The sequence below is a fragment of the Amblyomma mixtum genome, chromosome 6 (genome assembly GCF_055824585.1).
Source record: "Amblyomma mixtum isolate Tamu chromosome 6, ASM5582458v1, whole genome shotgun sequence".
In the NCBI taxonomy this organism is placed as follows: Eukaryota; Metazoa; Arthropoda; class Arachnida; order Ixodida; family Ixodidae; genus Amblyomma; species Amblyomma mixtum.
Genome location: NC_143017.1, coordinates 106,950,246 through 106,967,326, shown reverse-complemented (window position 1 = coordinate 106,967,326; position 17,081 = coordinate 106,950,246). Strand labels below are relative to the sequence as shown.

The window sequence follows — 17,081 nt, the reverse complement described above, 5'->3', positions numbered from 1 at the left end:
CGGTTTGTTTAAAACCACCTTCGAGCCGCTTTTCGTGGGTGTGGCACCTCGAGCGGAGAAAAAACAGCAGCAAGGGAATTGTACGAAACAAGAAAGAAAAAAAAAACACATTGCTCAACAAGAATAAAATGGCGGACATGAAAGCTTGAAGTGAGACAACCATGAAGTGATTAACCCTAATGAGGCCTATGTCATGAATCGTCTTAGTAAAAATACGCCCAAGGAGCACGTAAGTGACCTGCCGCGGTTGTTCAGTGATTAAGACGCTCGTCAACTGAGCCGGAGTACCCGGGTTAGAACCCAACCGCGGCGGCAGCGTTTCGATGGAGGCGAAACGCAAAAGCGCCTCTTTGCTGTGTGATATCAGTGCACGTTAAAGATCCCCAGGTGGTCGAAATTATTTCGGAGGCCTCCACTACGGCACCTCTTTCTTCTTTCACTCCCTCCTTTATCCTTTCCCTTACGGCGCGGTTGTGGTGTCCACGGAGATATGTGAGACAGTTACTGCGTTATTTACTTTCCTCAAAAGCAGTAATCAGTTTTTCTTTTCTTAACTGGTATTTTTGTTCCGGTTCAGTGCGCGTAATGTGCGAAAGGTTCTTTTTAATTAATAAGAGCTAAGCATGAGCGGCACGCCGCTGTGCATTTAGTTAATATCTCTAAGTCTTTCTGTGAGGACGTGGCTGACACCTTCCACGTGGTCTGTGCATTCCAGCGAAATCCTTCTCTTCCACCCCTAACCCATTCCCCTACTCGAGAGGACAGGGAGGCGGCCCTGCTCGGCTGCCTGGACCTAACGGCCCAACAAGCCCTGGTTCAGCGAGCTCATGTGGCGGTCCAGACCAATGGGAGAGAGAGAGAGAAAGGAATTTTAATGAGGGAAAGGTGGAGAGGTCGGCCGGTGGTAACATGGCCCTGGCCTGCTACTCCACACAGGGGAAAGGGAAGAGGAGGAAAAGGAAAGTGCGAATGAAGGCTGATGATGGCATAATACAATGAGTTTCTCGGGTGATGTCTACACACACACACACCACACACACCACACTGGCTGGCACACGCATCGCGGTGAGTAGACGCACATAAAACTCATAAAACTGGTGTCAGCAATACAAATACCGACACATGTCATTAACCATGTAGGTTGTGCACAGGCGGTCACAGACGAGTATCCAGGCCTGTTTCACACAAAAAGTTGAGCAGGGCCTTTGTCACACGGCACCAATCAGAACGTCTCGTCCTGGCGCCCAGAAGAGTTTCCTCAGAGAGAGGGCGAGAGTCCAGTCGTTTCACGGTCGCCTCCAATGTTGTTCTTTCAGCAGTATAGTTCGGGCACTCGCAAAGAAGGTGTCCAATAGTCTCTGGAGTGTGGCACTGTGCGCAATTTGGGTTACTTTCGATGCCGATCTTGTGAAGATAGTGTTTGGTGTAGGCAACGCCAAGCCGTAGCCGGTGGAGTAAAGTCCCATGACGTCGCACCACCATAGATGGCAAATGTAATCGTGAGCCAGCGTCAAGCTTACAGACGCGGTCCTGTTGATGACTCGAATCATGCCAGTGCGACTGCATTGCCGCTTGCATTAAATGCGCCAACAAGGCTCCAATGTCTGATTTAGAAAAGGCTATCTCAATGAAAGCACCATCACTATGTGCCATCCGAGCCTCGGCGTCAGCACGCTCGTTTCCCGCTATGCCGCAATGGCTCGGTATCCATTGAAACTTTATGATATGGCCGCGGTGGAAAGCTTCGGCTAACAAAACCACAATTTGTTGAACCAGCTGCTCGCATGCCCTTGGTTTTAGATAAGTTTGTACGACCTGCAATGCCGATCTCGAGTCGCAGAATATAGTCCATTGCTGCGCTGGCTGGTGACCAATATAAAGGACGGCTTCTCGTATGGCTGCCAATTCGGTTGCCGTAGAGGACGTTTTGTGCATGAGCCTGAAACGGTGACATGAGGCATTTCCTGGCACTATCACCGCTGCAGCTGAAGAAGTGGTCGTCACGGATCCGTCCACGAAAACATGCTGGGTGTTAGTATACATAGATGTAATGTATGACAGCGCCAGCTGTTTCAGTCCGACTGTTGGAATGTGCGTCTTCTTTGTTATCCCTGGGATTGTTGTCCGTATAGATGGTTTTGGTACTGCCCAAAGTGGCACCTCCGCAATCTGGTGTGGCGCGTAGTTCGAAGGCACCGCATTGCGCTGCATCCTAAGGGCTCTGGAAAAGGCTGCATCTGGACGCGCCGCACTAATGTTGGTCAGGGGGTGATGACGATGCCTGGTCAGGTCCCTGAATAATTGACTCCACCTAGTAACCTAGTATTGTAAGGGGAGCGACCCACTATAGACTGCTTCCCTGTCAACCTCTCTGTAAATATTATTAAATGTTTATCATCATCATCATCAAGTCACCCAATGGGGACCTGTGGTCTCAATATACGGAATATCAGATATAACTCTAATTGCTCTTTTTAGAACAGGAGTAGCATTCACAAGTTTTTGTCTGATTTGATACCTTACACAATCTGCAAAATTGGAAAGGCGCAGAATAAACGTTTTTACAGTTTTGGTTGTAAAAGTGACCTAAATTTGTTGATGGCGCCAATGGAGTGCGCTACTTAATTCGCACATAACTTCGCGCTCATCGCACAATAGTTCGTTAAATACAACTCCCAGAAAACGGCGTCCCTCATAACCTGAGTTGCTTTGGGACGTTAAACCCCTATAATCCAAACCAAACCATCCTTTGTGTATAACTAATATTCCTTCAATTTTAAGCTGCTCTGGAAAAATACCTTCTTTCAGCATTAAATTACAAAGATGTGAAAAACGGGCGCAGAGATTTTCAAGTAGCAGTAGCAGGAGCAGCAGTAGTAGTAGGAGCAGCAGTAGTAGTAGGAGTAGCAGCAGTAGCAGCAGTAGCAGCAGTAGCAGCAGTAGCAGCAGTAGCAGCAGTAGCAGCAGTAGCAGCAGTAGCAGCAGTAGCAGCAGTAGCAGCAGTAGCAGCAGTAGCAGCAGTAGCAGCAGTAGCAGCAGCAGTAGCAGTAGCAGTAGCGGTAGCGATGGTGGCGAAGGCGGCGGTGATGGTGGTGGTGTTGGTAGTAGTAGTAGTAGTAGTAGTAGTAGTAGTAGTAGTAGTAGTAGTAGTAGTAGTAGTAGTAGTAGTAGTAGTAGTAGTAGTAGTAGTAGTAGCAGTAGTAGTAGTAGTAGTAGTAGTAGTAGTAGTAGTAGTAGTAGTAGTAGTAGTAGTAGTAGTGGTAGTAGTACTGGCTTTAGTGGTATAGATGGTGGTGGTGGTGGTGGTAGTAGTAGTAGCTATATGTGCTTTTGCCTGGCACACCAGTTCGGGCTGATCCTCTTTGCGAGAAGAAGCCAGCCGGGTATACCAGGAGAGCACAGCGGATGAGAATGGGGGTAGAAAAGGGACTCGAGAGCTACAGGACAGCTGAAGAGACAGTGTTCAAGATTGTATTAAAGCTCAGGGCATTTGGGTCAGGAGGGCGCCAGAGCAGGGTCATACTATTTTTGCAGTTTGGATTTTAATGTTGCCCAAACTTTTAGATATGTTATACGTTCTGCGATTTTCTAAAGCAGTTGCGGGAGTTGAAAATATTGTATGCGCCTGATAGCAAATTAGAATACTTAAGATATGTATAGTGGTGTGTTGTGGATTCGTGCTCCCGCCTACTGTCAGAACGTGCTGATTGAATTTATGTCATGTCGTGTTGCAGGGATCGTTTTTTCCTGATTAGTAAATTATTGTTTCCCATATTTGTTCAGGATTATGCCCTTTATTAAATACTTTTTCATAGTAATCTCGTTCAGTCTTCCTAAATTCAGAACGAAGCCTGTTTTGTGCTCTTTTAAACCCGTCGGAAACATTTATGTCTTTATTAATTCTAAAACGAGCAAAAAACTTGTTTTTCTGTCTACTCCTTTATATAATTCTTTGCTTATCCAATGTTTTCATCACTTTCTAAATTTAACATGTCGAATAAATTGAAACGCAGAGTTATATATTTCTAGCAGTTTTTCAACACAGATGATATAGGATTCGTTCCGATCGTTTTCCTTATACCAGGTGCTTCGACTGAGATGTTTTGCAATTTTTAAAAATAGGCTTTTTAAGTTAGAAGAGCGCTTGTTTGCGCATAGCATTCTCAGCCGTAAAATGCTTCAGAATACAGCTAAGATGTACCAACTAGTACGCTCGCTAACTAATATTCAGTAGTTACCTTGTAACTATTCCTGTTTGTCTCCTTATTTATCGAAAGTCGTGTAGCGCACCGTAAGTAATATCCATATCAGTTATTAAAATTTCGAGAACACAGTTACTCTTGGCAATGTGAACCAACAAATTTTGGCTGTTTCGGCGAGTTACATGCCCTGGAGAGGTTGTTGCGCCTGAAAGCTTTTCGAAAGGACATATATTTAGGCGCAATGGAAGCAAACTTTGTTAGCCTTGTTAGTGCAATGACATGTATTTATTATTGTTGAATATATTAACCCACCCGTTATGTAATACCCCCTGAAGGGGGGTCTTTAAGGTGAATAAAGTGAAGTGAAGTGAAAAGGTTAATTACTCGGTATTAGTTAATATGCCTACTAGTTAGCGAGTCTTAGCTGTACTCTGCTGGGTTACACCACTGACAGTGCTATGCCGAAGAAAAGTGCTCTTGTAACTCAAAAAGCATTTTTTTCAAAGAACTGCGACCACCTTCCGTGAGCCAAGTGAGCGTATTCGCGATTGCAATAAAGCAAACTCTCAAGCGAATAACAACGAACTTTCTAACTTAACTACTTGTTTTCGACACATTGGATAACAGAACAGTGCAAGAAAATTAGAACGTTTTTGTCACAAAGGTACACGAACTAACGGACCGGTATATCCCATTACGCAATAGTTTTTTCTCACACGCACCTTGATGTAACACGCACATAAAACGGCTAAGCAACAGAAAAGCGACTATTCCGTTCCGCCAAACTACAGTGTTCTAAACGCTGTTCCCTAAGGCTGCTAATTCCGCATATGCATTTGAAATAAAAAATGTGAGAGCTAACTTGAACCAAGTAATCTTAACCTCGTTGCTTACTAAAAACTCAAAAGGTTTTGGCGTGTTGTCATCCCTACCGACGAGAATACCTTGCGAGATTACGGCAGTGAAACTTTATCACTTGAGGTCTCCTCTGAGGCATTAAATAATTTTTTTTCGGTAACTTCGTCAGTTCGTCAATGACGAATAAATGAATTGAATTAAATGAATTGAAAGTTCGCTGCGGCACTATGTCGTGGAGGTGTGCGTTCACATTCTCGCCTTCATTCGACTATCGTACCACACATCGCCTTCATCTTAGTTTTAGTGAGCTGTCTTCAATGCACTTAATGCAAAAACTATCTAGATTGGTACGGTAGTTAAACAGACGTTTATCGCGGTGATGGCGCTTCTATAGCCAAGGACCATATGACAAGCTTAGGCAGTGTCACGAGAAGTAAGGTTTCCGCGAATCTGTTGTTAACATAAAAGATTTAGAGTAATTTGGGCCATAGTTTTAGAATATTGGCAGATATTTCGTGAGGAAAAGCCTGGGACGGCATTAGTGGTGGTCTCTTCGTGTAAGTAAGGCTGGCTTCATTCGTAGTTAACTAACAACTGGTTATTAAGCAGACACTTTTTATTCAGTTTAATGAGGAAGTCATGAGGCTTCGCAGGAAATCTACGATGGCGCATGTTCACCAAAGGAAGCTTTAGTGCGGGCATGTTTCACGGTGTGAACACGAAAGTATATGCATACGCTGCACGAACGTATGGCTCGAAAGGCGCCTTTCGGTGGTGCTCGCTTACAGGCCGTTGACGTGGGGTCATTCATTTATTGAACCTCGAGTTGAAAATAAATGAAATGAATTCAACTGAATTTAACGTAACCCAACATTTCCGGCCAGCCCACGTGATAAAATTACACCTATGGGCCCATTAATTAATGAAGCAATAGGTATCGAACAATTTACTGTTTATTTGGAAGTGTCACCAAGCCCGGGATTTGACCAAATCAACACTAAAATCCTGAAACGCTCAAAACTGCATTACTGTCTTGTCTTGGCTTACCTATACCAGCAATCCCTCGATGATAGCATTGCATGCAAAATACTTGAACACGCACTTTCTACAACCATCGTCAATTTCCTTGGTGTTTACCTTACGTCTGCTTTTAATTGGTCCTTACATATTACTAAATTAGCTGCAGGGCTAACCGTACGATACTTGCGCCGTAACTTTTCCAGTGCTCCTGTGTCACAAAATCTACGGTTGTAGAAATCCCTAATCCGTAGCAAACTTGGATATATATGCCGCACCATCTGGGACCCCAGCAGTGACGACTTGCTTTATTCCCTCGAATTAGTTCGAACTGATTCTGTTCGTTTAATTCTTCGTAACTCTAATAGCACAGGTGGAGTGACTTCAATAAAAACCTAATTTCGACTTTCGCTCTAGCGATTCACTAGTGGCTGCCCACCAGTCAGGCTGCCTGGCTAATCATCTTCAAGGTACTGAAATAAAGGCATCAGGCCACGACAAACTGATAAATTCTGTTTTATCAGGGACAAATGGTCGGTTGCTGATAAAGTCGGTACTTGGTGCATGGAAGACCCGGCGATGCTCGCTTGTGCTGTGTATGCTCCTCACTTCCGTTTATTTGAAAAAAATTTTTACCACTACGTTTTGCAAAATGGCATTCTAATCCCCTCCTTGTGTATCACTCCTCGCATTGATCACGCACCAAAAGTTGGCATCGGTTTCTGGCACACAAAAACTTTCCTTCAATCATTCATTCCGCGTACTGCACAGTACTGAAACCACCTTCCTGGATCGCTCACCTCCATTGCTGATCGTGTATTCACAGTGCCTTAGCTAACCCTGTATAACCAGCAATGTAACAAAGTTTGTAAATTATTTTAGCTACTATTGTACAACTATGAAACATTCATGTTTGTAAATTCAAATGTTCTTTTAACCACTCTCCTACGTAATGCGTATGGCCCTGAAACTAATTCAAACAAACAAACAAACAAACAAACAAACAAACAAACAAACAAACAAACAAACAAACAAACAAACAAACAAACAAACAAACAAACAAACAAACAAACAAACAAACAAATATTAAGCTGTCCTGTACAACAGCGACCTTGCTCGGCAGAATCAGGTATTATGCTTTTATTTCTGAAGGTTATTTACGTTGCCCGAGGTCGACCTGTACACAGGTACGGGTATAAATGTAATGCCACATGAATCTGCTACAAGAATCGCAGAATAATTATGGACAACAGAATACTAAAAAAAGAAATACAATCAGGCACAGAAGAGGGGTAATTTGGGTTGTTGGTAGCACAGGAAGATGTACATACGGTAAAAAAAAAATGATACCACCCGCTTTTTTATACTTTCTGTGCAGGAATTTTTCAGAGTAGTTATCTTAATGAAATACTACTATATCTAAACAGTCCACAAAACATGCATCAGAAAAGATGATGAACCAATTTTATGCTCACGAAAAATAATGTAGTTCGTGATATCATCAGTCTTGTTACTTTACTTTAACTTCGGCAGTTTACTCAAAACCAAAATAATTTGCCTTTTCATTTCAGTGGTTCCAACAACGTTCTAATCCTCAATGAGCTGCAACGGTATATAAATCCTCACCGAAATCAAAAAAACGGATCATTGATGGAAAAAAGATAAAAGTGCCTAGAGGTGACAAAACCCAAACCAAATTAGAATGACTAAGGACAGATAAAGCTTTCTGCATGCGATGACAATACTTGCAGGCCGCCTGCGCAATGGCTGAGGTAAAGAATACAGCGCATCAAGGCTCTTCCGCTTTTTCAACTACACATTGCCGTGGATGCTCCTAACCTGCAGTTTAGAGCAGCGCTGGAGAAGGACAGGAGCTGTTGTATTGACGAGTGGCATGTCTGTTTAACTTATTAGAGAGCCAGTACCACTATCCCGAAACGCACCCAGCAACAGTGCGTACCGCACGTAAGAGTAATACGTATTATTTAAGCGCGATTCCTCATGCATAACGTGTTACTCGGCAATATAAAGGAAATGCCCACCACGCTTCGTGCAACGATGCTTTGATGAACGCGTAAACGATAGCGAGCCAGTGCTTTGTTTTGTGAAAAGGGTTCAGCACTGTGAAAGGTAAGAGCTGGCATCACCTGATCCTCATACGAGCGGTTCGTGACTAGCTGGTGATTTCACGCTTTAGTCAGTTGCAGTGGCAAACACCGCACCAGCCATGACGCCTTAAAATCGGGAACAGTTATTTTCTGAAATCGAGAACCGTTTGGCTGACACCGGCTGTATATACCTCTCACAACATTGCATGCTTTTAGTGAGACAGAGTCTGCGCTACCAGCGCATCAGCTGAAGGACGCTAGCGCATCGTCTTTCGGGTCTTCGGTTTGCGGCGGCTCACGACAGACAAAAATGCAGGTCTCTCATTTAGTCATCATGTGCCCAGACCAGGCAGGATTTTGGATGCTTGGCGCACTCCGTAAGATTACATGGCAACGTGAGGCTGATGGTCACGTAGACGCTAGTTATGATGCCGGAGTCCCCCTTTACTTTCCTTTGTCTCTCGCCGCAATGAGGGAGAATTTGCTGGACACCAATTTGACACTTCCTTTTTAGACGTTTCATTAGCATCTCCACCCTTGAGGAACGGACGCGGCGCACGGCCATCTTCGCCACAGAGCGAACATTCGTGACTGTTCACCTTCACAATGCGGGCGCAAACACAGAGGCGCCTTACGTACGCTCTCGCTTGTACAAGTGCTAGCGGCCACGGTTACACCTGGCAACGGACCACGCATTCTTTCTCGAGCTTTCCGTGCCTGAGCATGTTTTTTTCACTCGTGCCTCGTTGTTTTCGTCCCGCAAACAACAAGGACAGCTCCTGTCCATTCTTTCAAGGTCGTGCAAATAAAAGCAGCCCCTAAGTTCGACAGGGCCTACGTTCTGGGAACGTTGATTGCCCGAAGGCTGTGGTCGCCATGTGTCGAGATGTTGCCAACAAAAGCCCCGGAAAAACCGGGTCCATTCCAGGCATGCAATGCCATTGCTCGTTTGTCAGAGGCTTCAGTGGCTCTGTCAATCGTAGACCCTTGGAACAGAGCCCAGCGTTCGCTAAGCTGTCAATCAAACGGCCTTTGTCCTCTAACGGAAAACCAGCGGGCAACCGCCGCTGCTTAACCGACAGCTCCAGCGAAAGCCCATGAATGTGAGCCGGAGCCTTGCACGACGTGAAGCAGCACTGTTCGCCTCCGACGCCCCAGCGAAGGTACCCGGCTGGGTGTGCAGGACTGGTTGCGAAGGCTGACAGATTAAGCTGTTATGGCAAGCAAAAATTACTGGCTAGCAGCTAAGAGCCAACAAGGAATGATGTACTTTTGGCACCAGAGACCGTTATTGCGGCGTTTCTTGGAAACCTTTGAAAGGAAAACATGGTTGTACTGCGTCACGCGTCTATTATCAACTCCGCTTGTGTTTGCCTGATGAATGCCATCCAATCTAGTGTTATTTTTCCGTGAAAGAGGTACTGATCTCACGCAGTCGTGAATAATAAACAAAAATATTGCCTCGAACTTTTCCAGTCTGCGTCTTTGACAGTCACCACCGACACACTGCCTGCCTTGTCATTATCAAGAACACAAAATGCAGCACAGGCTCTTCTTCACACTTCACTAGCTTCCTAAGATTCAACATCTTGCTTTTTTCGTTACTGGTAGGAGATAGCTTGACGAAGTTTAGGGCCACATAGGAACCGAACCGTTGAGCATGAGCCTCACGCAAATTATAAGTATGAAAAAGTACGCCAATGATATGGATTGGATATCCAAAGGAGGACAATACAGCAACGGCCAAACGTTTAGGGGCGTGTTTTCGGTGGCGAGAAAAATGCTGTCTTGCGTCGCTACTTAGGCAGCTGGCATTCGTTTAAGTGGATGCAGCATGCGTGTAACCTTAAGCTTCGTGTTTTTCCCGAGGACTGGTTTATCTCATTACTCAGAATTTGTTGCCCGTGAACCCGTCTCCCGTAAACTTTGTTCATGACATATTTTTTCCTGAAAAAAAAAAAAAAAAGCTCGAACAAGCAAACAAAGATATACAAGGCAGGCCGTCCTGGCAACTTTCAAGTTATCATTTTTTATTCACAACATGTCAAAGCGGAATATTTATTTTTATAGTGCTACATCTGCTACCGAGACCAATGGTACATTGAGTAAAACAGCGCTCTCTGTGAACGTCACTGCTTCCTTTTCGCCGCGCAGTAACCAAGGTCGCTTTGTTATTCCCCACAGCCATCAGCGGACACAGTGCTTGATGCGCATTGAACAGCAACAAAAGCTCCGTTTGGTGACGTACAGCCCACGTAGTGCTGTGTATATATGTTCTCTCACATCTCCTGTTTACTGGCTCTGACGGCTCCCGATATTGACAGCTTGGCACCGTTCAGACGTCATGGTGCCTTTCAGAGATGCCATACAAAATTTTCTGGCCGACTACGCTCCTCTCAATGCGTTAGCCTGCTGGTCCAAGTAAACTCGTTCCCAAGTAAGTTTGACGTCTCGTCAGTGGTAATTGCTACGAGGCAATGCTTCCGGCGAAAGCCTGCGTAGGCACCTCGCACGTGAAAACACATGTAACCTGCGGACAGGAACGCTGAAAACAAGTACGAATAAGGACTGCTATCGCGGCCAGCCAAAGAGAGTGCCAGCGTCGCACCCGCTCGTTTCTTCTCATCGGTCGGGCCAAGTCCCTTGGAGCCAAATGCCGTTCTCGCTGAAAGACAATCGACGTTTAACCTTCGCGAGCTGTTACCAAAAATAGGGATGCCGATGCTAAAAAATACATGCAGTTTAAGCCAAGCATGAAAAACGAAACAAGTACCATTCAAATCTTTACCGACGTACAATAAGAGTGATTACTTTCAGAGAGATGTTGCAGAACTGCTAGTATGGTATGTAGCATTTAATGCCCAAGAGCAACACAAGGACTGTGAGAGACGGCGTAATGGAACACTCCGCATCAATTTAAACCACCTGAAATTCTTTAACATGCACTGACATCGCACAACACACGAGCCAGGGGCTTCAGAATTGAGGCGATGAACAAAAGCTAGTGCAGTCAACGACCGGGTGCAAGCACTGTGCTGCTGATGAAGAAATTTCTGCTTACATCATGCGTCATCCACCTTATTAAATGAAACGAGGTGTCAGTCGTGAAAAGTCTTTTTCGGATTGCCTGCAAACGTCCTTCGCTATAAATAAAGGGTTACGATGTAAACGTAATACACTACCTGCTTACAGGCAGTTGTACGGACTTAACTTCTACGCGTGACAATGATCTCGTGTACAGAATTACTTTACGGCCAGTGACGCAGTGGCTTGTGAAGGGAGGGCGTTAGTACTTGCAGTTGAGATTCCATGGACTCTTGTTGCTTTCATGCAGAGAGCATATAAAACCTTGCATGCTAATAGAAAAAAAAATTGTCGCGTAAACGTTTCCCGTCCAAAATACAAATTCTTGAGCAGTCGCGCGCAGCTGCCCAGCGACAGCATGCAAATGAGAAGTGTTTTACCACTGGTGTGCTCGAACACGCCCCACAGACCTCGCGGCGCTCTCGAAAGGCAAACTAATAGTAAATGTAAGCAGGGTCGCGACATGCCCAAATTTGCCTAGCGCAGCAGAGCCTTGCCCGGGGTGAAACACACTCCCGCAATGCGGCTTCTCGTCCTGGGAATCCCGTGACGCGCCCGTACATGGGCGGCGCGGCCGTTTTATGCTTCATGAGCTGCGCCGAAACTCGCGTCGCTAAGCCATGCGCGCCTTCGATCGAAACCGACGCACCGTGAAGGGTGCTCATTAAGGAGGCCGCATGCTACGTCACCCGAGACGCGAGAGTACGCTACGTCCGAATGAGTGAACAGCCCCCTTCCTCTCCGCTTCCTCTTGGGACGGCCGTGACATCTGCCATGCGTGGAGTGAGCGAAAGAATGGGTGTGGATGACCTAATGTAGCACTCGTCTGAGGCAGCTACCGGGCCGCTGTAATTTGCATGCTCGTTGGAAGCGAGGAAAGAGCACGTAAGGTCGCAAAAAAGACAGAGTAGGAGGAAAGAATAGAAAAAAAGAAAAGAAAAGTTGGTCAGTTCGTTTATTCGACAAGAAGGTCAAGTGGGCGAACAGTGGCTCGTAGGCACTCACAAGCCGGAAAGCTGAAGAGAAGAGAGACAGAGAAAAAATAAAAACAGAGCGCGAAGAACATTCGTTTTTACGTGTTGCCTCTCAGGCTTCCGCTTTGCTCGGTTCAGTGAACAATATCTCTTACCACCACACCCTGTATAGGAAAACCGGTAGCTATTAGGCTTCACAAGTCTTTATCAAGAGCTCCTGACGTTCGCATACTTGCATCTGCAGTTACCGCGGAAGACAGGAAGAGATGGAGTTGAATATCGTATAACTTGCGCAGAACAAGCAGCCAGTCTCACGATCAGAATGGCTATCTAGAGAAAAAAAAAACAGACGTCTTGCAGTGCACTCTTTTGTCCTTCTGTATTATTTTCTCGAAGTTGTGAACGTTCCACACTATGTAGGTTGCATTTACAGATGCTGAGAGTTTTCTTTCGGTTCGAAACACTGCGCCCTTTCGCCGGCTCCCGGGAAGAATAGAGGTATGAAAGGAAAATGAACTCATTACCTCGGAGTTGCTAGCTTCTGTTGAAGCCATTATACAACACAAAACTGATTCCGAGTTCTTGACGCCAGCAGACTACGGCCCTTGGACCGTGAGAGCGCTTGATTTTGCTGCAACACGGGCACTCTAAATGTGCATTGAGATCGGTGGCCATCTTATTTTGTATAGCGATTCGCGTGTGATGCTGCAGGGATTTCAGTCGTCACTGAGAAATGGCCATACGATCCCGCAGATGGCGCCAGGTGCCTCCCCCCCCCCCCCTACCTCCACCTCTTCAAAAATAAATAGTACGAAATAAAGAATGGCGCCGTTTAAACAGAGTGGCGCTGGCACCACCCCTATTCAAGAGGGATGCTAATAAAATCCATCTATCACGCTACATAAAAAATGTTTTTCAAACCCACTTGGAAGGAAGAAGCCCGAAACCGAGAAGGAAAATTGGAAGTATCTTTAATTGAAAGTTTCGTGCAAAGAGTGTTTCGAATATTCAGTCTGGCACACACCTGATGTGCCGATGAGGGACAGAGCTTTGCACTTAGAATCGCTTCGTCCTTTAGTCTGAGAAGCTGCCACAAATCAGAGTACGCAGGTGTCATTGTTTTCAGCGTTGATAGGGCAATTTAACTTCTCTGCCATCGTCGCACAAGAATGTGAGCAGAAAAAACGGGCGAAACAGGAGGACACGACGCATAACAAAAAAATAGCGTCCTCTGTGATTTACATGCTGCCTCGCCCAGTAGTATTACCAAGATTTGGATTGCAAGTTCTTGTGCTCAACGAAGTGTCCCGTCACTGTAATGTGTCAATTCACGGAAGAGCACTCGGGCAGAGAAATCAATACTGTGCAAATTTCATGCCGAGGCGATAAGAGTAACCTGTAGGTGAAATGTTTGAAAATCACTATAGGCGCGCCTGTCACCGTCATCAATGGCGGAGACTGGCGTTATAACGCCGCCGCTGGTATAGACAGAGAGTGATGTGCAATGTGCACCTTGTATAGAGGTTGACGTAACAAACGTGTGTGAGAAGCAGATTTCATAAAAAAAGAAGGCCAGTCTATATAACATGTATAAACGAATTTGCATCGCAGAAAAAGTGCGTATCCTAAGCTGTTGGCGTTTTATTTATGCCTCCAGAAGCAAGGCCATGTTGTTGGACGGCAGTCACGCAGAGGAGTTAGCTACATCTGATCAGCCCCTCTACTAAGACATCTGCGGAGGTTAGCGAACAAATTCACCATAACAGCTGAGGATGTGTAAAAAGACAGGAAGTGCAACACATCCTGAATAAAGCTCACAGGACTCAAAATGAACTACTAGACCGTGCGATCCTGTAAACATGCACGGTATTTTTCTCGCTGAAGCACTGAGCCGCTCATACGGACTATTGCGCTATGCCCTACCAGCCTTATTCAGCATGAAAAACTTCATGAGGCGTTGACACATAGTGTTTACATGGGTTGTGAGAGAGGCAGCACTGCTGTATTGCTACACATTTCAGCCCCGTCTCGTCTGCGTCGAGGCATAGATGCACCGTTTAGGCGTTTGCCAACGGTACAAGCATGTGCGCAGGAGTTCAAGGCTCATCTTTCCTGCGTTTAGGCTGAATTTTTTTCAGTGTCTCGTAGCGTAGGTGCAATTTTTGTGGCCCTGATTGTGGGTTTGCTTCAAGGATTCTGAAGGTAGTTAGCATTAATAGATTTCACGTACTCACTGAACTTACAAAACTTGAGCGGCTTAGAGGGGCAATTTTAAATTCGCGCAAAAGAAAAAAAGCACCTATGTAAGTTGAATAAATGATGGCTACACAATTTGAGAAGAAGCATTGGTGATGACACTGATGGTCTTTATGTATGATGATCTCTGTGTATGTATGTATGTATGATCTCTACGATAATGTGATGATCGAGTACATGTGAGTAACAGCAGAATACGAACGAGCGTGTCACTCTATCGGAACTAGAAGGTCCACTGAGCATGAACTCAAGAGCAAAAGTTATTCATTGAAAAGAGGAATGCTTCGAAAACCAGTCTCTGATTTGACCGACGGGCCAGCCATGCCTGAACTATCACTTAGCAAAGAAATAAGTTTCATCAGGAGCAGCGCTTCGTGAAACAACGAGGGAAAATTTGATCATGGCACATATCTGCGTCGCATTAAAGTTGGAGGGTGCAGTGTGCTCACTTGCGCAACTGGGGGCCAACATTTGTGTGAACTTTAAAATATAAGCTTAAAGCACGCTTGAGCGAGTTGAACAGGACATCACTAGAGATTCAGTGCGGTACTGTCTACTGATTTTTCTGCCTGAATTTCTTCGCCAGTATTAGTCATTAAAGCACATGCTAAAGCCTCCACCTTTTCGCCCTTGTCGACTGTTTAGAGAATAAACATCTCTGAATATGTTCTTCGTAAGCAGCATTAAAAAAAAAATCTTTTATGCGGAAATAAAGAACAAGCAAAATAATTATATTCTCTTTTTTTTTCGCGTTAAATCAGCGTATTGTCATTTCTACCAACTCGCATGTTTGCTGTGCATTTGTATTCGAGTCCTAGTTGAGCAAAACACTGTAGAAGTCCTGCTACTATCTGTAAATTTGTTGAACCGTACTGGAGGACAACTTTCAAGATTCCAGAATTCTTCGTTCAGTTACAACAAGAAAAATATTTACACAGATATTTGGAGCGATTGCCAATGTTTCGATCGATAGAAAAGGGATACCGGAGCAACGCGGCTCAATTCAATAGCCTCCAGTATGGCAAGGTCAGAACAGTGATGTCCGAAAGCGGTGTCGGTGATTTTGTCTAGACAGCAGTATCAAGGCTCATTGGAGGCTGCCGCACAGTTTCTCTCTCCTAGTTAACGGAACCACTTGAATGTGTGATGCTTTCCATCCACCGCGTACAGAGCATGCAAGGTGAGAAAGTAACGGAATGTGGGCCGCCTTGCTCCCATTGATTTGTATAACACCCTATAAGAATGGATGTGCTTCCTTTCACTCACCAGAAAACAGCTCTAACAAAAATAGCTTCACTACGCTAATTATGGCAGGCCTTTTTTAAAGAAACTCAAGCGCAAACCTAGAAGGTAGCGCCTGTATACCAACGCCGCAGAACTAAGCGCTTGGTGTGTGAGTGTTTTCATCAGAAAACCTCTGGGTAGCGCCCGTAAAGTATTCCTCGAAAGAAGTATCGACTGGCGCCGCCTTGTTGGATTCTGCACTGTGGGAGCCCATTTACTGTGAAATTAAAGAGTAGCGCTTATATAGTCTTGAATAACACATCTCGAGCTAGTTAGTTGCAACCACGGCACAAAAGAGCGCAAACTTCTCAAGGACACACAAAGGGAAGAAGAGAGGTGGCGCTGAGTAACAAGTGAAGTTTTAGGACGCTTCGGCAAATATGCAGCAAGCATCAAAAGCAAAAAGAACAACAAAGCCTGATAGACAGACATTGGAACCAGATTTCATGCAGAAGAACAATGATCACCCAGCTTATGGTAAGAAACGCAACTCCTTATCCAGAAGGGCTGTGGAGTGGGTGCTGACATAGCGCTCTTTTAGGCTCGCGATGTTTTCGGTCTAAATGTCTCGAGTGCTTTTGTCACCGCACCTGCGCAGCACGCTGGTGTTACTAAACTCAGATGTGCATTTACAATCTAGTCCAGAAAACAGCTCTAACAAAAACAGCTTCACTACGCTAATTATGGCAGACCTTTTTTAAAAAAACTCAAGCGCAAACCTAGAAGGTAGCGCCTGTATACCAACGCCGCAGATGGCCTGAAATCTGCTCTTTCATCTCACAGTTGGGCTCTACTGATCTGGGATAAAAGCACGCGAGAAATCATTGAGGCAGAAAAAATCGCGAGCGCAAAATGCGTGCTGTGTCAGCACTCCTTCCATAGCCCTTCTGGATAAGGAGGATGTCTGCCTGAATATCTATCTACCAGGATTTGTTCTTGTTCTTTTTGATGCTCGCTGTATATTTACCGAAGTTGGTTTTATGGTTTTACGAGGTTTAACGTTCCAAAGCGACTCAGGCTATGGGGACACCGTAGAGAAGGGCTACGGAAATGCCGACAGCTTGGGGTTCAGTAACCTGCACTGACATAGCACAGTACACGGGCCTCTAGAATTTCGCCTCCATCGAAATGTGACCGCCGCGGCCGAGATCGAACCCACGTCTTCCGGGTTAGCAGTTGAGATTTACCGAAGTGTCAGAACAATGAAACTTCAGTTGTTAGTCAGCGCTGTACCTTGCCTTCCTTTTCTGTGTCTTTGTGAAGTATCCACTGTTTTGCGTCGTGCACATATGGCGGTT

At 45.2% G+C, this 17,081-nt stretch overlaps 1 protein-coding gene across 1 annotated transcript in view; it reads right to left on the bottom strand.

Annotated features, from left to right (window-relative positions):
* The window catches only part of LOC149339944 (acetylcholinesterase-1-like), a 245,475-nt gene that overhangs the window by 45,561 nt on the left and 182,833 nt on the right, over positions 1-17,081 (bottom strand). The gene's annotated exons all lie outside the window — the stretch shown is intronic.